This window comes from Choloepus didactylus, chromosome 2 (genome assembly GCF_015220235.1).
Source record: "Choloepus didactylus isolate mChoDid1 chromosome 2, mChoDid1.pri, whole genome shotgun sequence".
Classification (NCBI taxonomy): domain Eukaryota; kingdom Metazoa; phylum Chordata; class Mammalia; order Pilosa; family Megalonychidae; genus Choloepus; species Choloepus didactylus.
The window spans coordinates 210,713,666-210,736,630 of NC_051308.1; the positions used below are offsets into that span (position 1 = coordinate 210,713,666).

At 41.4% G+C, this 22,965-nt stretch overlaps 1 pseudogene; it reads left to right on the plus strand.

Moving 5' to 3' along the window:
- Positions 1-4,605: 4,605 nt before the first annotated feature.
- On the plus strand, positions 4,606-6,342 carry LOC119519832 (annotated as a pseudogene).
- The last annotated feature ends 16,623 nt before the right edge of the window (positions 6,343-22,965 follow it).

Here is a 22,965-nt window from a genome sequence, read left to right on the forward strand (position 1 = left end):
ATGACCATCACTACCAACCCCATGGACAATAAAAGGATAATAAAGGAATATTATGAAAAATTCTATGCCCACAGTTTTGATAACTTAGATGAAATGGACATATTCTTGAAAGGTACAGTCTACCAAAATTTCACACAAGGAGAAATAGATAATCTGAATAGGCCTTGTTCTGGTTTGCTAGAGCTGCCATTATGCAAAATACCAGAGATGGATTGGCTTTTATAAAGGGAGTTTATTTGGTTACAAAATCGCAGTACTAAGGCCATGAAAGTGTTCAAGGAATAAACTCTGGGCTAGCATGTCCAAAGCATCAGCAAAAGTCTGCTTTCAACAGTCATCTCCAAAATGTTGCTCAAGGGGTGTTTTGTCCTCTCTTAGCTTCTTCAGCTCCTGTGCATCTCAGCATCTGGGTTCCTCACTTATATTCACCAGCAGACCTTTTCTCTCCAAAATGTTCCTCTCAGCTGCTGTGAGTGCCTTCTGTTTGTGAGCTCCTTTATAGGATTCCAGGGATTAAATCAAGACCCACCCTGAACAGGCAGGGCCATATCTCCATGGAAATAATCGAATAAAACATTTCACTCACAGATGATTTAGTCACATCTCCATGGAAACATTCAATCAAATCAACACTGATCAAGACTACTATGTCTGCCCCCACAAAATTTCATTAAAGAACATGGTGTTTTGGGGGACATAATACATCCTAACCAGCACAGGCCTATACTTATTAAAGTAATTAAAACAATGATTACTAACTTTCCAAAACAGAAATTACCAGGCACATGTGGCATCTTTGGTTAATTCTATAAAACATTTAAAGAAGAAATAATAACAATTTTCTACAATATCTTCCAAAAAGAGAAGAATAAGGAACACTTCCTAACACATTTTATGAGGCCAGTATTACCCTATACCAAAAGCAGAAAAATACATAACAAGAAAAGAAAATTACAGACCAATATCACTATGAACACAGAGGCAAAAATACTCTTATTTTTGCAACTGTCCTGTAAGTTTGGAATTATTTAAAAATAAAAACTTTTTTTAAAAAGCACAATAAAATATTAGCAAGTTAAATCCAACAACATATAAAAATAATTATATACCATGACCAAGTGGAATTTAGTCCAGGTATGCAAAGCTGGTTTGACATTCAAATATCAATCACTGTAATCCATTACATCAATAGACTAAAGAACAAAAATCATAAGATCTTATCAATAGATGCAGAAAAAGAATTTGACAAAATCTAATACCCATTTATGATTAAAAAAATTCTCAGTACACTGGGAATAGAGAGGAACTTCCTCTACTTAATAAAGAACATCTACAAAAACCTACAGCCACCATCATACTTAACAATGTGAAACTAGATGGTTTCTAAGATTGGGAAAAAGACAAGGATATCCCCTCTTACCAGTCTTATTCAACATCATACTGGAAATCCTAGTTAATATAAAAAAACAAGAAAAAGAAATGAAGATATACAGATTGAGAAGAAAGAAATAAACTGTGTTTGCAGATGATATCATCATCTCTGTAGAAAATCCCAAAGACTCAACCCAAGAATGTAAGAATATATAAGAATATAAGGTGTTCAGTTTCCTAGCTGCTAAAACAAATACCATACAATAGGTTGGCTTAAACAATGGGAATTTATAAGCTTACAGTTTTTTTGTTTGTCTGTTTGTTTTTGTTTTAATTTGGCCTGCTTTACTCCTTGTTTTCCACACAGAGTATATAACTTTGCTGGTATTACCACAGGAACCCACTGAAATATTATCTCAACTCAAGGTCTAAATATTTATCTTTAATAGGTTAAATATGATTGGCTTTTAACAAGTGGCTCCTATTTTTTAATATTTAAAATTGTTTAGAAATTTTTCATGGGTAACTTTTGGTAGATAGTCTTTATCTTGCTTGATTTTTTTAAAAATTCAGTTGTATTGAGATATATTCACATGCTATACGATCATCCATGGTGTATGTGCCAGTTTGTATGTATTATGTCCCCCAAAATGCCATGTTCTTTGATGCAGTCTTTTGGGGGCAGATGTGTTAGTGTTGACTAGATTGGAATCCTTTGATTGAGTGTTTCCATGGAGATGTGACTCAATGAACTGTGACTCAATGAATTTGACTGGATAATTTCCATGGAGGTGTTACCCTGCCCATTCAGGGTGGGTGTTAATTGGATCACTGGAGTCCTATAAAGGATTTCACACACACAAAAGGACCTCAGAGCAACTGAGTGACATTTGAAGAGCAGCTGTAGCTAAGAGAGGACAAGATGTCCCAAGAGCAACATTTTGGAGAATATCATTTTGAAATGCCACCTGGGAGCAAATGGATGCCAGCCACATGCCTTCTGAGCTAACAGAGGTTTTCTGGACACCAAAGGCCATCCTTTAGTGAAGATATCTGATTGTTGATGCCTTACCTTGGACACTTTATGGCCTTCAGACTGTAACTTTGTAACCAAATAAACCCCCTTCATAAAAGCCAATCCATTTCTGGTATTTTGCTTAAAGGCAGCATTAGCAAACTGGAACAGTGTACAATCAACTGTTCACAGCACCATATAGTTATGCATTCATCACCTCAATCTATTTTTGAACATTTTCCTTACACCAGAAAGAATAAAAATAAGAATAAAAAAAAAGTAAAAAAGAACACCCAAATCATTCCTCCCATCCCATCCTATTTTTCATTTAGTTTTTGTCCCCATTTTTCTACTCATCCGTCCTTTCACTGGATAAAGCAAGTGTGATCCACAAGGTTTTCACATTCACACTATCACCCCTTGTAAGCTACACAGTTACACAATTGCCTTCAAGAGTCAATAGAGTTGGATAGTTTCAGGTGTTTAATCCTAGCTATTCCAATATATCAAAACCTAAAAAGGGTTATCTATATAGTGTGTAAGAGTGCTCACCAGAGTGACCTCTCAACTCTGTTTGAAATCTCTCAGCCACTGAAACTTTGATTTCATTTTGCATCCCCCTTTTGGTCTAGAAGATGTTCTCAATCCCACGATGCTGGGTCCAGATTCATCCCCGGGAGTCATATCCTGCATTGCCAGGGAGATTTACACTCCTGGGAGTCGGGTCCCACATAGAGGGGAGGGCAGTGAGTTGACCTGCCAAGTTGGCTTAGCTAGAGAGAGGGGGCCACATCTGAGCAACAAAGAGGTACTCAGGGGGAGACTCTTAGGCACAATTATAAACAGGTTTAGCCTCTCCTTTGCAGTAACGATATAAGCTTACAGTTTTGAGGCCATGAAAATGTCCAAATCAAGGCATCAAGGCAATACTTTCTTCCCAAAGACTGGCTGCTGGCAATCCTTGGCTCCTCTGCCACATGGCGAGTCACATGGCAGGATCTGGTGATCTCTCCCTTTTCTTCTGGGTTTCATTGCTTTTAGCTTCTTCCTTCCATGGCCTATGCCCTCTCCCCTGCCCCCTCTCTTCATTCCATTTATAAAGGACCCCAATAACAGGATTAAGACTCATTCTGAATGAGGTGGTTGACACCTTAACTGAAGTAGGCTCATCAAAATTCCTACTTAAAATGGTTCACACTCATAGGAGTGGATTACATTTAAGAACATGTTTTTCTCTAGCACATACCATTCCAAACCATCACACATTGTTTTTAGGCTAGAAAAAAGTCCCCAACAGAGTTATCATCAAGGTGATGCTTTCTCCTAGAAGACTGGGGTATTCTGGAGCTGGCTGTTTGTGATCCTTGGTCCATGGCTTCTCCTTTCTCTTCTGGATTCCACTGATTTGCAGCTTATGGCTGCTCCCTGTGGCTTCTCTCTCCATCTGACTTTTGCTCTGCTTATAAAGGACTCCACTAATCCAGATTAAAACCCAAACTGAGTCAGTTGTATTAGACCTTAACTGAAGTAACATTTTGAAGAGATCCTCTTTATAATGGCCCACACCCAACAGAATACAGACCAAGACAGGAGCTATCAAGCCACAAAGAGACATGGAAGAATCTTAAATGTATATTGCTAAGTGAAAGAGGCCAGTCTGAAAAGGCTACGTACTGTACAGTTCCAACTATATGCCATTCTGAAAAAAGGAAAAACTATAGAGACAGAAAAATGATCAGTAGTTGCTGGGGGTTTACTGGGAGGGGTGAAGGGATGAAGAGATGGAACACAGAGCATTTTTAGGACAGTGAAACTGTTCCATATGATAGTGTAATAGTGAACACATAACATACATTTGTCAAAACTCATAGAATTTGGCAACACAAAAAGTGAACCCTAATGCAAATATGGACTTTAGTTAATAATAATATATCAATATTGATTCATCAAATTGTAATACATGTACACAGTAATGCAAGATGTTAATAGTAAGGGAAACTGTGTTGAGGAGGTATATGTAAATTCTTTGTACTTCATGCATAATTTTTTACTATAAACTTAAAACCGCTCTAAAAAATAAAGTCTTCTAAAAATTGTGGTGGGGATTCCACGGCAGGGAGGCCAAGGCCTGGGAGGACACTCACCCTTCTGTGGGCAACACAAGTATGGGCCTCCCTTCCCTCCAGCTCCAACAGTTGCCCAAGACACCTGTTGACTCCTCCCTGGGGATGATCCCCCTCTGAGGCAAATCACTCTATCCACCCCTGGGTCCTGATCCTAGTGGCTTCTCAGGCACAGGCCACAGTCTGGAACTGGGGAGCCCTGGGACCCATGGAGCTGCTGGTCAGCAACACCAGCTGCGAGATCAATTCCTTGATCAGCCTAAATTGCTCCTCCCAAAAAGTCCTGTGTTAGGTGATCAGAGACCTCAGCCCTGAGGCGCCCAGCAATGCCACCTTTACCTGGTGGCAGGAGGGCCATGGCAGAACTATGGCTTCCACATGGGCCACAACCTGGCCTTCTTCATCGTCAGCATCAGCATCTTCAGGAAGAAACACCTCCTGCAACTGGCCGTGGGGGCTGTGGATGTATGTTATGGCTCCCCTGAAAGAAGCAATGTGGCTGCTAGAGAAACTGCCAACTTTGGGGCCTATACATTCACTCCTACAACAGTCATCACACCTCTGGGGAGCAGTGGGTATCTTCATAAGTGCAATCCTCTCCTTATATTTCCTAGGAGGGAGAAAGTCGGAATCTGCTGGGAAAGCTGGGCTGTATGATCTGTGTGGTGGGCAGCAAGTGGTGGTGATTTGCAGCTCTAGAGATGGGAAGGTGACCCCAGTCACTGAGGTGGCGTCCAAGATGAAAGACACAGGGTTCATGGTGTTTGCTGTGCTTCTGCTGGGGTTCTGCCTCATCTTCATCTTCGTCATCACCCCATGTTATGGGCAAAGGAATACCCTTGTTTGCATCATCATTTGCCCTGTGATTGGGGCTGTTTTGGTTTGCTAAAGCTGCTGGAATGCAATATACCAGAAATAGGTTAGTTTTTACAATGGTGATTTATTCACTTACAAATTTACAGTTCTAAGTCAATGAAAATGTCCAAATTAAGGCATCAACAGGATGATACCTTCTCTGAAGAAAGGCTCCTGGCATCTGGGACGTGGGAAGGCACATGGCTGGTGTCTGCTGGTCCTTCTCACCCAGGTTTTGTTGCTTTCAGCTTCTGGCTTCAGTGGTTTCCTCTCTCAGCTCCTCTGGAGTCTTTTTCTCTCAACCTCTGGGCTTTTTCTCTGTCTTTTATCCTCTCATAAAGGACTCCAGTAGAAGGGTTAAGACCACCTCAAATGGGCTGGGTCACATCTCAATGGAAACAACCTACCCAAAAGTTCCCACCCACAATAGGCCTGTACCCATAGGAATGGGTTAAAAGAACATGGTCTTTTCTGGGGATACACAAAAGCCCCAAACTACCACAGGGGCCATCTCCCCATCTGCCATCAGGGCCCTGGGTATCACCATTAGGAACTTCCTCTAGGGAATGCCAGTTGGGCAGCATCCCCTTCCCTACATTCTGTCCCTCATTCTGGCACTTTGCTCAGCACTCAGGTCAACTTCCTCAACCGGGCCCTGGACAGCCTCAATGCCTCCCTGGTGTTCCCCATCTACTACATGTCCTTCACAGTGGTGGGTACATCCTCCTTCATCCTCTTCAAGGAGTGGCCTAACATGTCTGCTGCACCGGCTTTGGGTGTGTTTATGCTTCGTGCTTTCAAAGACCTGGACACCAGTGGGGCCAGCTTTTCCACATGCACTGAAACACAACCCTATCTCCCACCCCAGGGTCCACTGACATTAGACTGGAAGACAAAAACATCATTATGGACAGAATGGAACTCTCCAGCACCCAATCACCAGAAGAGAAACCCAAAGTATTTACAATCTATTCTTAAAGCCTGAAATACATGGGTGAAGTAAAACCTATGGTACATCTGATTTCTCAATTTCAGAGTCATGTGGTTATTTTCAGCACAACTGCATTGCCTGTTACCAATGGGCTCTCATCCCGTGAAACATTCATCTATACCCCAACACTGTTTCCAGGAGAAAAATTCCTACCCAATGAACGGGGGTAGGAAAACTTCCTAGAAACAGAGCCTCAGTGACCAAATACTCTCGTTTATGTTGGTGCCAGCAGGTCTCGTGACCTTCCTTCCCATTTGGTGCCATTTATGGCTGCATGTATTGTTGGGAAGAAGAACTTGACCTGTTAAATGTAGCAGAGTCAAAGAACCTCTCTGAGATACTGGGCATCAGGAAATCCTTAGCACCATTTCTCTTCCTGCGATTGAATTGCTGTTCCTTAGCCTAAGCTAGAATTCAGCAGAATGCACTTTCCTTTTCCTCAAGGTGTAAAACAAAATATGATTTGGTAGATGGGGAGAAGTGTAAGGAGCAAAGTCAGGATTTTGCAAAAAGTGCTGTCAGAGGCTCTCTGGAGAGCAGAGGCTAACTTTTTCTGGCACCCAACCAAGAAGCCTGGGCCAAAAGGGCTCTGGGGTAATTTCTGGCCTGCAGCCTCAGAGGCTTGGCCAGTGGAGTCAGCGGTGAGCCTCAGTGACGAAGTAGGGACACAATCTTGGCATGGGGTACATTCGGGCTGTTGACCAGAATGCCAAGTCCCCAACTCCACTGCTGAGCTGCCCACACCGGGGGGCAGCATGTTTGTGACTGCTCCCATTCCCACCTGCTGGGGGCACTGCCTTTGGTCCTCTCACATTTGATCAGAGACATCCAAAAACAAGAGCATCTGGAGAGAGACATAATTGCTATCTCTTCCCTTCCTGCCTTCTTTCTAGCTGCAGGAATGTAGGGGGTGGTGAAGGGAACATTGGAAAGAGCAGTCAGGAAGCCAGTATATCTGCAAAGAGGGAAGATTTGGTCCTCAGCTCTCAAGTTGGTTAGAGCCACCCTGTGTATCTCTATTCCTGTACCCTGTGTTTACGTCCCATGTCCTAAGCATAGCTAAGGCCAGGCCAAACTCTTGCTGAACTTGGAGCTCCCAAGGCTCAGCTAACCAATAGATAGGCTTCCCCACACCTCCAGCCTCAAATCCCCGGTTTTTAATGAATGTGGATTTCTGTCTGTAACTAAAATCAGTGCAACGCATTGGTACCCAAGGGCCCTGAGAGCATGTTCTGCAGGGTCTAGAATAAAGAATTTGGAGTGTGTTTGCTTGAAAAAAAATTCATGGTGGATTGACTTACATATCCCAACACATACTTGTTCTTGGTCTTGATCCACAATCTTGTGGGTATGATCCCACTGTAAATGGGATCTCTTGAAGGCGTTATTTTAGTTAAGGTGTGGCCCAACTGAATGGAGTTGGGCCTTAATCCAAATTACTGGAATCCATTATAAACAGAAGAAATTCAGACATAGAAGAGAAAGCCATGGGGAGGAGCCAGGAGCTGGAACTTAATGGAACCTGGAAGAGAAAGGACATGGTTATGTGATGAGAAAGCCAAGGAACCTAAGGATTGCCAGACAGACAGAACACTGCTGACCCTGGGAGAAAGAAAGCCTTCTAGCCTCTGAAACCAGGAGCTGACCCATTATGTGCTATTTATTAGAGCAGCCTGGAAAACTAAGACAAAAATAAAAAAAATAAAATAGTAAAAATAGGCTTAATGAGACTTTGTTTTTTCATTTGTTTCAAGCATGTTTGTAATTGAACATGCAAAATCATTTTTATGACTGCTGCTTCAAAATCCTTTTCAGATAATTCTAGTATCTGTATCAATCTCAGTGTTGGTGTCTATAGATTGCCTTTCTTATCCAAGATTAGATTTTTCTGGTTCTGGGTATGATGATTGAGACCTGGGCATTTCGGATATTACAAGGCCTTGGATCTTATTCATATCTTATGTTTAGCAGCCTCCTCTGCCTCTGGTTCTGCAGGAAGTGATGCTGCCTCTTTACTGCCAGGTGCAGGTGGAAGTCCAGGTTATCCACCTGCCTCCATTGACCCCTGGGGCAGTAGGGGCTCCTTGTTACTGCTGGGCAGGGTGGAAATTCAGTCTCCCCACATGGTCTTCAATGATGCTGTGGGAGGAGGTGGCCTGATTATTGCTTAATAGTCATGAAAGTCCTGAATATCTACTAGGCCTCCGCTGACACAACTCCAGAGATGAAGGTGAGGGGTAAGGGAGGAAGTCTAGGTGGGGTCAGAGTTCAGCTGGAATAGGGCAGATATTGTCTAAAAGCTGTCTGTCTTGCTAGGCTGTTCCTTTCCTTCGTCCTTTGACTAGAAAAAGCATGCTTTGGGTGGGAGTGGGGTTGTTCTGTCTGCACTGCTGGCATTTTGGGGTTGCTGGTTTCCCCAGTACCCAGGCTCACATATATGAGGCAAAAAGAAAACTCAAGGGACTCACTGCTGAGTCATTCCTTGGATCTTCAGGTCCCTAACAGGTCTGCCTTCTTCTCTTCGCTTTTCAGTCTTATGTCTGTTTTATATATAATGTCCATGGTTTTCAGCTGTACTGAGCAGGAGAAATAGGGGAAAAGCATGTCTGCTCCATCTTTCCAAAAGCAAAAGTTGCTCTACATCCTTTTAAAACGTAAAACCGACATTTAAAAATCACAGGTTTTTTTTTTTTTTTTTTTTAAATATCAAACGAGGGTTTCTTGTGAAACATTGGAAGATAAGGCACCCTGGGCTGCCCCTCAGCTTGGTAACATTTGGCTGGAGCTGTGTATCCACTGCCCACTGAGGAAGGATGATATCCTTCTGAGTTTACAGTAGGTCCAGCCCCTCTCACAAGGAATATATTTGTACTAAGTTACAAAAGGGCTGCATCACTCTTTTTTACAGTACTGTAGGAGTCTGAGTTTGCTACCTTGTATCAGAACTCGGGTTTCATTTCCAGGAAGTGTTGGCTGTGGCAAAGGTCAGATGTGACACCAGAAAAGGAGCCAGTGGCAGGATCCTTAAAGTATTCTGCTACGTCACTGCAGAAATGTTCTCTCTCCTCCAGAACAAAATTCTTCCTTAGCAACAGACTGTTCCAAATTACAAAAGGAAAAAAAAACCCTTTTCATCTCAGGGAACAGCCAGCTCATTCCTCCTCTTGAGAAACCCCTAATTATGACCTGGAGTTAAATTCCCAGCCCAGCTACTGGAAGCACTACAGAGTGAGCCAGTTGGCCCACAGAGACGCAGAAGTCAGCAGAAGCCTTAGATGCTGCACGGCTGCAAAGTGAAGCCCCGAGGGGAGGTAGCTTAGTGTTCTGCAGCAGCAAAGAATGCTGCGTTGGTAGTTCCAGCCAGATTGGTTTTTCCAGTCATGTGGAAGTTTCAATAGCCTAAAAGAGACCAAAAAATGTGGTTCATTTCTCATCGTGGAGTCAAACAATTATTTCTGTTAGCCTGGTCAGTTCTGCCCAGTGCCCAGGCCTGTCAGCACCACTGAGGAGGCACAATCACTTTTAAGGCAGGTGTTTTCCAACTTTTGGGTTCATAGACCCCTTTTGAGACATGAAGCCTTATGAGTTCCCTAGCCTCTTTGATCCAGAGAATTCTGGCTTCTTTCTGAGAGGAAATATCAAGAGGGAGCCACTGATCTTCTGTTGCCTGAGTCCTCATGACTCCCCATCCTACCTCCTCACCTCCAGCCTTCTCTGCCCGGGAAGAGTTACTGTTACTCCTGACCAGGGCTGGGAAATGAGAGTGATCTTTCTGGTCTGTTTTGAAAAAGCAAAGCCCAAATGTCAACACCAGTCACAAGCTTCCTGCAGGAGCCCTGGCTTCTCTGAGGTGCTCAGTCTCCACGTGACCAAACACAGAACAATTCAGTTTGTCAATGAGGACCCCCAACTCAACATACCTTGCGAGTAAGTTTGGGCTGGACATCATCATTCTCCTTGACTGCAGTGCCAGGTGCCTGGCCCTCCACAACATAAGGAAACCAGAGCACTGGCAACAGACTGGGAGGAAACCCCACTCCAAGAGACCCTCCAAGGAAGGCTGGCCATGTATAATAAAATAACAACAATAACAAGCAGCTAGCATTTATCTAGCACCTATTTTGAGTGAAGTAGTTCTGGGTTAAATGCCTTGTATGAAATCCCATGAACTAAGTAGAATGATCTCTACTTTGCAGTTGAAGAAATTGCAGCTCAGAGAGGTTATGTGACTTGCGGAAGGTCACACAGCTAAAAAGTGGCAGAGAAGGGTTTTCAGTCCAGACCTCTCTGCCTTTGTGCTGGATATATTCCACTGGCCCCCTCCAGTTCTGCTCTCCACCATTCTTTACCCTGTTCTGTGCCCCAGACCACAACAGTGGGCTCCCTTGCCCTCTGGCTTCTGGTTGGCTTTTGTCAGGTGGTGCTTAATAAATATTTGCCAGTTGAATTAACAAAAAATATATGAAATACCTCTAGAACTTAAACCTTCTCAGCATTAAATCCAGAGAAAACCTCTCTCTTCCAGGATTCCAAGAAATTCTCATTCATTGACTCCAAATTGGATCAGGTGCCTAATTTGGAACATTCTTGGAAATACAGTAAGGAAAGAAAGCAAAATACAGGAACTATATACATAATTTGCTACCGTTTGTGTAGAAAAGGGCAAAGAAAAAATATAAACATATTTGTATGTATAGGCATAGAATATCTTTAGGATACTTGTAACACTGGTTGTCTCTGGGGAAAGGAACTGGGTGGCTGAGGGTGGTTTTTCAATATATCCTTTGTAGCTTTTGAATTTTGAACCACAGAAATTACCTATTCAAAGAAATTAAATTAAAAATATAATGTAGTCATCAAAGCACTCAAAGGGTTAAAAAGTACAGGTCAGAGTGGTTGTGAGTTTCCATTTGCCAGAGTACAGAGAAGGGGCAAGGACAGCAAGCAAAGCTGTTTTGAGGGACCAAGTAACCTGCTCTCTCAGTTTTTAATAATCAATTGTAAAGGACTTCACAGTTTTTTGCCTCTCCACTCGCCCCCTACCTCATTCTATTCTGCACCAGCCTAGTTGGTCAAAAAGATACAGTCCTAACTCTTCGTGTTCAAACTGATTAAAGAACAGGAGTCTTGGAGCTGGCAGGCTCCTGGGAGAAGCCAGAGGTGAGCCAGTGGGTCTAGTCTCCTCTATTGCTTTTGCTAGCTCACAACACAGTCGTTGGACTTTCTCAAAAAGCAATTAAGGCACAAAGTTGGCCAAATATACAAGGGTCAGGGTTGCTTGTCCCAGAGCTGTTATAAGTATCTGCTGTAAATGAAGGCTTTTTATATTTTGTAAAGGCATCAAGGCAATGCTTTCCAAAAAACACAATTAAGGTTCTCTTCTATTCATTTCTTACTGTGCCGGTTTAAATCTCTTTTGTCCCCCACAAAAGCCAAGTTCTTCAATGCAGTATTGTGGGGGCAGACTTATTAGTCTTTTGATTAGGGTGGAACCTTTTGATGAGATTGTTTCCATGGAGATGTGACTTACCCAACCCAACTGTGGTCCAGACCTTTGATTAAATTTATGTCCATGGAGGTGTAGACCCTGCCCATCCAAGGTGGGTCTTGATTAGTTCATTGGAATAGAGAACTCAAAAGCCAACACAGATGCTGACACTTGGAGAGGTTTGGAGAAGCTAAGCTGAGATAAAACCCCGAGTTTGCCCTGGAGAAGCTAAGAGAGGACTCCCAGATTCATAGAGAGAAATGTCCCAGGAGAACCAAGCAGAGCAGAGAGAAGCTAAGAGAGACAGAAGCCCAAGCAAAGATGCACAGAAGCTGAGAAAAGCTGAGAGACACATTTTGGAGAAAACCATTTTGAAACCCAACAGGGGAGCAAAGGACCAGCAGACGCTGACCATGTGGCTTCCCAGCTGACAGAGGTGCTCTGGATGCCATCAGCATTCTTTCAGTTACGGTATCCTCTTGTTGATGCCTTAGTTTGGACACTTATATGGCCTTAGAACTTTAAATTTGTAACCGAATAAATCCCCTTTATAAAAGCCAATCCATTTCTGGTATTTTGCATAACTGAAGCATTAGTAAACTGGAATATTTACCTTTAGGGAAATACAATCTAATGAGATTTGGTTTCCCTTCATTCTACAACCCAGAGCTCAGGAATAAAAGATATCTTTGCATGAAAGGCCATCTCATCTACCTACTATAAATCTTGGTTTATATTCTGGTTTCCTCTCAGCTCCACCTGTCTCTCTGGTTTAGGATTTTCCAAAACTATGAATATACCGAGTGCTATTTTGCTCTTAAAAAACTCAGAAAAGCTGGTGTGTACAGAGCACAATAAAACAATCTAACACAGGGCCACAGCACGGGGTATTGTTGGAAGGACTCAAGCTTGCTTCTCCACTGTGATTGATATTTGTAAGTGGGTTTAAGAAAATGCTGCTTGGCTACAAGTTTTGCCTATAACACAAGGAATAAGCAGGACTCTGATCAAATGCCAAATGCTGTCCTTCGAAATTTGAGACTAGGATACAATGTACTTTCCCTTTTGAGGAGAACCTTATATTCAAGCCCTGCAACTGACATTTGATTCAAAATGCTCCAAAATTTCAATTATTGTCTCAATATTTATATTAATTTTGTAAGGTTCATTCTTTCCCTTCTAAATTTGGGTATTTGTTTCAAAAACACATTTCCAAACATGTCACTTAAAAGTACTAATATACCACTGATATAATAAGATAGCAGACTAAAAAAAATTGCATTGCTTCTTCAAAACTAGATCTCAAAAGAAAAAAAAATTAAAGATATTTGAACCTGGCATTTTCTTTAGCTTTAAAGTTAGATATCACAGACCTTTTAGAAAACACACCAACCAGTCCTCCCCACTCCCAGCCCAAGTCTCTGTTTCATGAAAAATAAGTCAGAAAGAAAGCACTAAAGAACACTGCAGAGGTGGGGCAAGATGGCGGACTGGTGAGCTGTATGTTTTAGTTACTCCTCCAGGAAAGTAGGTAGAAAGCCAGGAACTGCGTGGACTGGACACCACAGAGCTATCTGACTTTGGGCATACTTCATATAACACTCATGAAAACGTGGAACTGCTGAGATCAGTGAAATCTGTAAGTTTTTGTGGCCAGGGGACCCGCACCCCTCCCTGCCAGGCTCAGTCCCGTGGGAGGAGGGGCTGTCAGCTCCGGGAAGGAGAAGGGAGAACTGCAGTGGCAGCCCTTATCGGAAACTCATTCTACTGATCCAAACTCCAACCATAGATAGACAGAGACCAGACACCAGAGAATCTGAGAGCAGCCAGCCCAGCAGAGAGGAGACAGGCATAGAAAAAAACAACACGAAAAACTCCAAAGTAAAAGCGGAGGATTTTTGGAGTTTTGGTGAACATAGAAAGGGGAAGGGAAGAGCTCAGGCCCTGAGGCTCATATGCAAATCCCAAAGAAAAGCTGATCTCTCTGCCCTGTGGACCTTTCCTTAATGGCCCTAATTGCTTTGTCTCTTAGCATTTCAAAAACCCATTAGATCTCTGAGGAGGGCCCTTTTTTTTAATCCTTTTTTCTTTTTCTAAAACAATTACTCTAAGAAGCCCAATACAGAAACCTTCAAAGACTTGCAATTTGGGCAGGTCAAGACAAGAGCAGAACTAAGAGAGCTCTGAGACAAAAGGCAATAATCCAGTGGCTGAGAAAATTCACTAAACACCACAACTTCCCAAGAAAAGGGGGGTGTCCGCTCACAGCCATCATCCTGGTGGACAGGAAACACTCCTGCCCGTCGCCAGCCCCATAGCCCAGAGCTGCCCCAGACAACCCAGGGTGACGGAAGGGCTTCAAATAACAGGCACACACCACAAAACTGGGTGTGGACATTAGCCTTCCCTGCAACCTCAGCTGATTGTCCCAGAGTTGGGAAGGTGGAGCAGTGTGAATTAACAAAGCCCCATTCAGTCATCATTTCAGCAGACTGGGAGCCTCCCTACACAGCCCAGCAGCCCAGAACCACTCTGGGGGGACGGCACTCACCTGTGACATAGCACAGTCATCCCTCAACAGAGGACCCGGGGTGCACAGCCTGGAAGAGGGGCCCACTTGCAAGTCTCAGGAGCCATACACCAATACCAAGGACTTGTGGGTCAGTGGCAGAGACAAACTGTGGCAGGACTGAACTGAAGGATTAGACTATTGCAGCAGCTTTAAAACTCTAGGATCACCAGGGAGATTTGATTGTTAGAGCCACCCCCCCTCCCTGACTGCCCAGAAACACGCCCCATATACAGGGCAGGCAACACCAACTACACACGCAAGCTTGGTACACCAATTGGACCCCACAAGACTCACTCCCCCACTCACCAAAAAGGCTAAGCAGGGGAGAACTGGCTTGTGGAGAACAGGTGGCACGTGGACGCCACCTGCTAGTTAGTTAGAGAAAGTATACTCCACGAAGCTGTAGATCTGATAAATTAGAGATAAGGACTTCAATTGGTCTACAGATCCTAAAAGAATCCTATCAAGTTCAGCAAATGCCAAGAGGCCAAAAACAACAGAAAATTATAAAGCATATGAAAAAACCAGACGATATGGATAACCCAAGCCCAAGCACCCAAATCAAAAGGTCAGAAGAGACACAGCACCTAGAGCAGCTACTCAAAGAACTAAAGATGAACAATGAGACCATAGTACGGGATACAAAGGATATCAAGAAGACCCTAGAAGAGCATAAAGAAGACATTGCAAGACTAAATAAAAAAAAAATGGATGATCTCATGGAAATTAAAGAAACTGTTGACCAAATTAAAAAGATTCTGGACACTCATAGTACAAGACTAGAGGAAGTTGAACAATGAATCAGTGACCTGGAAGATGACAGAATGGAAAATGAAAGCATAAAAGAAAGAATGGGGAAAAAAATTGAAAAAATCAAAATGGACCTCAGGGATATGATAGATAATATGAAACGTCCGAATATAAGACTCATTGGTGTCCCAGAAGGGGAAGAAAAGGGTAAAGGTCTAGGAAGAGTATTCAAAGAAATTGTTGGGGAAAACTTCCCAAATCTTCTAAACAACATAAATACACAAATCATAAATGCTCCGCGAACTCCAAATAGAATAAATCCAAATAAACCCACTCGGAGACATATTCTGATCACACTGTCAAACACGGAAGGAGCAAGTTCTGAAAGCAGCAAGAGAAAAGCAATTTACCACATACAAAGGAAACAGCATAAGACTAAGTAGTGACTACTCAGCAGCCACCATGGAGGTGAGAAGGCAGTGGCACGATATATTTAAAATTCTGAGTGAGAAAAATTTCCAACCAAGAATACTTTATCCAGCAAAGCTCTCCTTCAAATTTGAGGGAGAGATTAAATTTTTCACAGACAAACAAATGCTGAGAGAATTTGCTAACAAGAGACCTGCCCTACTGGAGATACTAAAGGTAGCCCTACAGACAGAGAAACAAAGAAAGGACAGAGAGACATGGAGAAAGGTTCAGTACTAAAGAGATTCGGTATGGGTACAATAAAGGATATTAATAGAGAGAGGGGAAAAATATGACAAACATAAACCAAAGGATTCAAGAAATGCCTTCACGGTTATAACGTTGAATGTAAATGGATTAAACTCCCCAATTAAAAGATATAGATTCGCAGAATGGATCAAAAAAAATGAACCATCAATATGTTGCATACAAGAGACTCATCTTAGACACAGGGACACAAAGAAACTGAAAGTGAAAGGATGGAAAAAAATATTTCATGCAAGCTACAGCCAAAAGAAAGCAGGTGTAGCAATATTAATCTCAGATAAAATAGACTTCAAATGCAGGGATGTTTTGAGAGACAAAGAAGGCCACTACATACTAATAAAAGGGGCAATTCAGCAAGAAGAAATAACAATCGTAAATGTCTATGCACCCAATCAAGGTGCCACAAAATACATGAGAGAAACACTGGCAAAACTAAAGGAAGCAATTGATGTTTCCACAATAATTGTGGGAGACTTCAACACATCACTCTCTCCTATAGATAGATCAACCAGACAGAAGACCAATAAGGAAATTGAAAACCTAAACAATCTGATAAATGAATTAGATTTAACAGACATATACAGGACATTACATCCCAAATCACCAGGATACACATACTTTTCTAGTGCTCACGGAACTTTCTCCAGAATAGATCATATGCTGGGACATAAAACAAGCCTCAATAAATTTAAAAAGATTGAAATTATTCAAAGCACATTCTCTGACCACAATGGAATACAATTAGAAGTCAATAACCATCAGAGACTTAGAAACTTCACAAATACCTGGAGGTTAAACAACACACTCCTAAACAATCAGTGGGTTAAAGAAGAAATAGCAAGAGAAATTGCTAAATATATAGAGACGAATGAAAATGAGAACACAACATACCAAAACCTATGGGATGCAGCAAAAGCAGTGCTAAGGGGGAAATTTATAGCACTAAACGCATATATTAAAAAGGAAGAAAGAGCCAAAATCAAAGAACTAATGGATCAACTGAAGAAGCTAGAAAATGAACAGCAAACCAATCCTAAACCAAGTAGAAGGAAAGAAATAACAAGGATTAAAGCAGAAATAAATGACATAGAGAACAAAAAAACAATAGAGAGGATAAATATCACCAAAAGTTGGTTCTTTGAGAAGATCAACAAGATTGACAAGCCCCTAGCTAGACTCACAAAATCAAAAAGAGAGAAGACCCATATAAACAAAATAATGAATGAAAAAGGTGACATAACTGCAGATCCTGAAGAAATTAAAAAAATTATAAGAGGATACTATGAACAACTGTATGGCAACAAACTGGATAATGTAGAGGAAATGGACAATTTCCTGGAAACATATGAACAACCTAGACTGACCAGAGAGGAAATAGAAGACCTCAACCAACCCATCACAAGCAAAGAGATCCAATCAGTCATCAAAAATCTTCCCACAAATAAATGCCCAGGGCCAGATGGCTTCACAGGGGAATTCTACCAAACTTTCCAGAAAGAACTGACACCAATCTTACTCAAACTCTTTCAAAACATTGAAGAAAATGGAACACTACCTAACTCATTTTATGAAGCTAACATCAATCTAATACCAAAACCAGGCAAAGATGCTACAAAAAAGGAAAACTACCGGCCAATCTCCCTAATGAATATAGATGCAAAAATCCTCAACAAAATACTTGCAAATCGAATCCAAAGACACATTTAAAAAATCATACACCATGACCAAGTGGGGTTCATTCCAGGCATGCAAGGATGGTTCAACATAAGAAAATCAATCAATGTATTACAACACATTAAAAACTCAAAAGGGAAAAATCAATTGATCATCTCAATAGATGCTGAAAAAGCATTTGACAAAATCCAACATCCCTTTTTGATAAAAACACTTCAAAAGGTAGGAATTGAAGGAAACTTCCTCAACATGATAAAGAGCATATATGAAAAACCCACAGCCAGCATAGTACTCAATGGTGAGAGACTGAAAGCCTTCCCTCTAAGATCAGGAACAAGACAAGGATGCCCGCTGTCACCACTGTTATTCAACATTGTGCTGGAAGTGCTAGCCAGGGCAATCCGGCAAGACAAAGAAATAAAAGGCATCCAAATTGGAAAAGAAGAAGTAAAACTGTCATTGTTTGCAGATGATATGATCTTATATCTAGAAAACCCTGAGAAATCGATGATACAGCTACTAGAGCTAATAAACAAATTTAGCAAAGTAGCGGGATACAAGATTAATGCACATAAGTCAGTAATGTTTCTATATGCTAGAAATGAACAAACTGAAGAGACACTCAAGAAAAAGATACCATTTTCAATAGCAACTAAAAAAATCAAGTACCTAGGAATAAACTTAACCAAAGATGTAAAAGACCTATACAAAGAAAACTACATAACTCTACTAAAAGAAATAGAAGGGGACCTTAAAAGATGGAAAAATATTCCATGTTCATGGATAGGAAGACTAAATGTCATTAAGATGTCAATTCTACCCAAACTCATCTACCGATTCAATGCAATCCCAATCAAAATTCCAACAACCTACTTTGCAGACTTGGAAAAGCTAGTTATCAAATTTATTTGGAAAGGGAAGATGCCTCGAATTGCTAAAGACACTCTAAAAAAGAAAAACGAAGTGGGAGGACTTACACTCCCTGACTTTGAAGTTTATTATAAAGCCACAGTTGCCAAAACAGCATGGTACTGGCACAAAGATAGACATATAGATCAACGGAATCGAATTGAGAATTCAGAGATAGACCCTCAGATCTATGGCCGACTGATCTTTGATAAGGCCCCCAAAGACACTGAAGTGAGTCATAATGGTCTTTTCAACAAATGGGGCTGGGAGAGTTGGATATCCATATCCAAAAGAATGAAAGAGGACCCCTACCTCACCCCCTACACAAAAATTAACTCAAAATGGACCAAAGATCTCAATATAAAAGAAAGTACCATAAAACTCCTAGAAGATAATGTAGGAAAACATCTTCAATACCTTGTAGTAGGTGGCCACTTCCTAGACTTTATACCCAAAGCACAAGCAACAAAAGAGAAAATAGATAAATGGGAACTCCTCAAGCTTAGAAGTTTCTGCACCTCAAAGGAATTTCTCAAAAAGGTAAAGAGGCAGCCAACTCAATGGGAAAAATTTTTGGAAACCATGTATCTGACAAAAGACTGATATCTTGCATATACAAAGAAATCCTACAACTCAATGACAAGAGTACAGACAGCCCAATTATAAAATGGGCAAAAGATATGAAAAGACAGTTCTCTGAAGAGGAAATACAAATGGCCAAGAAACACATGAAAAAATGTTCAGCTTCACTAGCTATTAGAGAGATGCAAATTAAGACCACAATGAGATACCATCTAACACCGGTTAGAATGGCTGCCATTAAACAAACAGGAAACTACAAATGCTGGAGGGGATGTGGTGAAATTGGAACTCTTATTCATTGTTGGTGGGACTGTATAATGGTTCAGCCACTCTGGAAGTCAGTCTGGCAGTTCCTTAGAAAACTAGATATAGAGCTACCATTCGATCCAGCGATTGCACTTCTCGGTATATACCCGGAAGATCGGAAAGCAGTGACACGAACAGATATCTGCACGCCAATGTTCATAGCAGCATTATTCACAATTGCCAAGAGATGGAAACAACCCAAATGTCCTTCAACAGATGAGTGGATAAATAAAATGTGGTATATACACACGATGGAATACTACGCGGCAGTAAGAAGGAACGATCTGGTGAAACATATGACAACATGGATGAACCTTGAAGACATAATGCTGAGCGAAATAAGCCAGGCACAAAAAGAGAAATATTATATGCTACCACTAATGTGAACTTTGAAAAATGTAAAACAAATGGTTTATAATGTAGAATGTAGGGGAACTAGCAGTAGAGAGCAATTAAGGAAGGGGGAACAATAATCCAAGAAGAACAGATAAGCTATTTAATGTTCTGGGGATGCCCAGAAATGACTATGGTCTGTTAATTTCTGATGGATGTAGTAGGAACAAGTTCACTGAAATGTTGCTATATTATGTAACTTTCTTGGGGTAAAGTAGGAACATGTTGGAAGTTAAGCAGTTATCTTAGGTTAGTTGTCTTTTTCTTACTCCCTTGTTAGGGTCTCTTTGAAATGTTCTTTTATTGTATGTTTGTTTTCTTTTTAACTTTTTTTTTCATACAGTTGATTTAAAAAAGAAGGGAAAATTAAAAAAAAAAAAAAAAGAAAGAAAAAAGACAAACAAGGAAAAAAAAAAAAAAAAAGATGTAGTGCCCCCTTGAGGAGCCTGTGGAGAATGCAGGGGTATTTGCCTACCCCACCTTCATGGTTGCTAACATGACCACAGACATAGGGGACTGGTGGTTTGATGGGTTGAGCCCTCTACCATAAGTTTTACCCTTGGGAAGACGGTTGCTGCAAAGGAGAGGCTAGGCCTCCCTGTATTTGTGCCTAAGAGTCTCCTCCCGAATGCCTCTTTGTTGCTCAGATGTGGCCCTCTCTCTCTGGCTAAGCCAACTTGAAAGGTGAAATCACTGCCCTCCCCCCTACGTGGGATCAGACACCCAGGGAAGTGAATCTCCCTGGCAACGTGGAATATGACTCCCGGGGAGGAATGTAGACCCAGCATCGTGGGACGGAGAACATCTTCTTGACCAAAAGGGGGATGTGAAAGGAAATGAAATAAGCTTCAGTGGCAGAGAGATTCCAAAACGAGCCGAGAGATCACTCTGGTGGGCACTCTTACGCACACTTTAGACAACCTTTTTTAGGTTCTAAAGAATTGGGGTAGCTGGTGGTGGATACCTGAAACTATTAAACTACAACCCAGAACCCATGAATCTCGAAGACAGTTGTATAAAAATGTAGCTTATGAGGGGTGACAGTGGGATTGGGAATGCCATAAGGACCAAACTCCACTTTGTCTAGTTTATGGATGGATGTGTAGAAAAGTAGGGGAAGCAAACAAACAGACAAAGGTACCCAGTGTTCTTTTTTACTTCAATTGCTCTTTTTCACTCTAATTATTATTCTTGTTATTTTTGTGTGTGTGCTAATGAAGGTGTCAGGGATTGATTTAGGTGATGAATGTACAACTATGTAATGGTACTGTAAACAATCGAAAGTACAATTTGTTTTATATGACTGCGTGGTATGTGAATATATCTCAATAAAATGATGATTAAAAAAAAAAAAAAAAAGGTAAAAAGGCAGCCAACTCAATGGGAAAAAATTTTTGGAAACCATGTATCTGAGAAAAGACTGATATCCTGCATATATAAAGAAATCCTACAACTCAATGACAATAGTACAGACAGCCCAATTATAAAATGGGCAAAAGATATGAAAAGACAGTTCTCTGAAGAGGAAATACAAATGGCCAAGAAACACATGAAAAAATGTTCAGCTTCACTAGCTATTAGAGAGATGCAAATTAAGACCACAATGAGATACCATCTAACACCGGTTAGAATGGCTGCCATTAAACAAACAGGAAGCTACAAATGCTGGAGGGGATGTGGAGAAATTGGAACTCTTATTCATTGTTGGTGGGACTGTATAATGGTTCAGCCACTCTGGAAGTCAGTCTGGCAGTTCCTTAGAAAACTAGATATAGAGTTACCATTCGATCCAGCGATTGCACTTCTCGGTATATACCTGGAAGATCGGAAAGCAGTGACACGAACAGATATCTGCACGCCAATGTTCATAGCAGCATTATTCACAATTGCCAAGAGATGGAAACAACGCAAATGTCCTTCAACAGATGAGTGGATAAATAAAATGTGGTATATACACACAATGGAATACTACACGGCAGTAAGAAGGAACGATGTTGTGAAACATATGACAACATGGATGAACCTTGAAGGCATAATGCTGAGCGAAATAAGCCAGGCACAAAAAGAGAAATAGTATATGCTACCACTAATGTGAACTTTGAAAAATGTAAAACAAATGGTTTATAATGTAGAATGTAGGGGAACTAGCAATAGAGAGCAATTAAGGAAGGGGGAACAATAATCCAAGAAGGACAGATAAGCTATTTAACGTTCTGGGGATGCCCAGGAATGACTATTGTCTGTTAATTTCTGATGGATATAGTAGGAACAAGTTCACAGAAATGTTGCTATATTAGGTAACTTTCTTGGGGTAAGGTAGGAACATGTTGGAAGTTAAGCATTTAGGTTAGTTGTCTTTTTCTTACTCCCTTATTATGGTCTCTTTGAAATGTTCTTTTATTGTATGTTTGTTTTCTTTTTAACTTTTTTTTCATACAGTTGATTTAAAAAAGAAGGGAAAGTTAACAACAAAAAAAAAGAAAAACAAGGAAAAAAAGATGTAGTGCCCCCTTGAGGAGCCTGTGGAGAATGCAGGGGTATTTGCCTACCCCACCTCGATGGTTGCTAAGATGACCACAGATATAGGGGACTGGTGGTTTGATGGGTTGAGCCCTCTACCATAGGTTTTACCCTTGGGAAGACGGTTGCTGCAAAGGAGAGGCTAGGCCTCCCTATAATTGTGCCTAAGAGCCTCCTCCCGAATGCCTCTTTGTTGCTCAGATGTGGCCCTCTCTCTCTAGCTAAGCCAACTTGAAAGGTGAAATCACTGCCCTCCCCCCTACGTGGGATCAGACACCCAGGGGAGTGAATCTCCCTGGCAACGTGGAATATGATTCCCGGGGAGGAATGTAGACCCGGCATCATGGGACGGAGAGCATCTTCTTGACCAAAAGGGGGATGTGAAAGGAAATGAAATAAACTTCAGTAGCAGAGAGATTCCAAAAGGAGCCGAGAGGTCACTCTGGCGGGCACTCTTACGCACACTTTAGACAACTCTTTTTAGGTTCTAAAGAATTGGAGTAGCTGGTGGTGGATACCTGAAACTATCAAACTACAACCCAGAACCCATGAATCTTGAAGACAGTTGTATAAAAATGTAGCTTATGAGGGGTGACAATGGGATTGGGAAAGCCATAAGGACCACACTGCGCTTTGTCTAGTTTATGGATGGATGAGTAGAAAAATAGGGGAAGGCAAAAG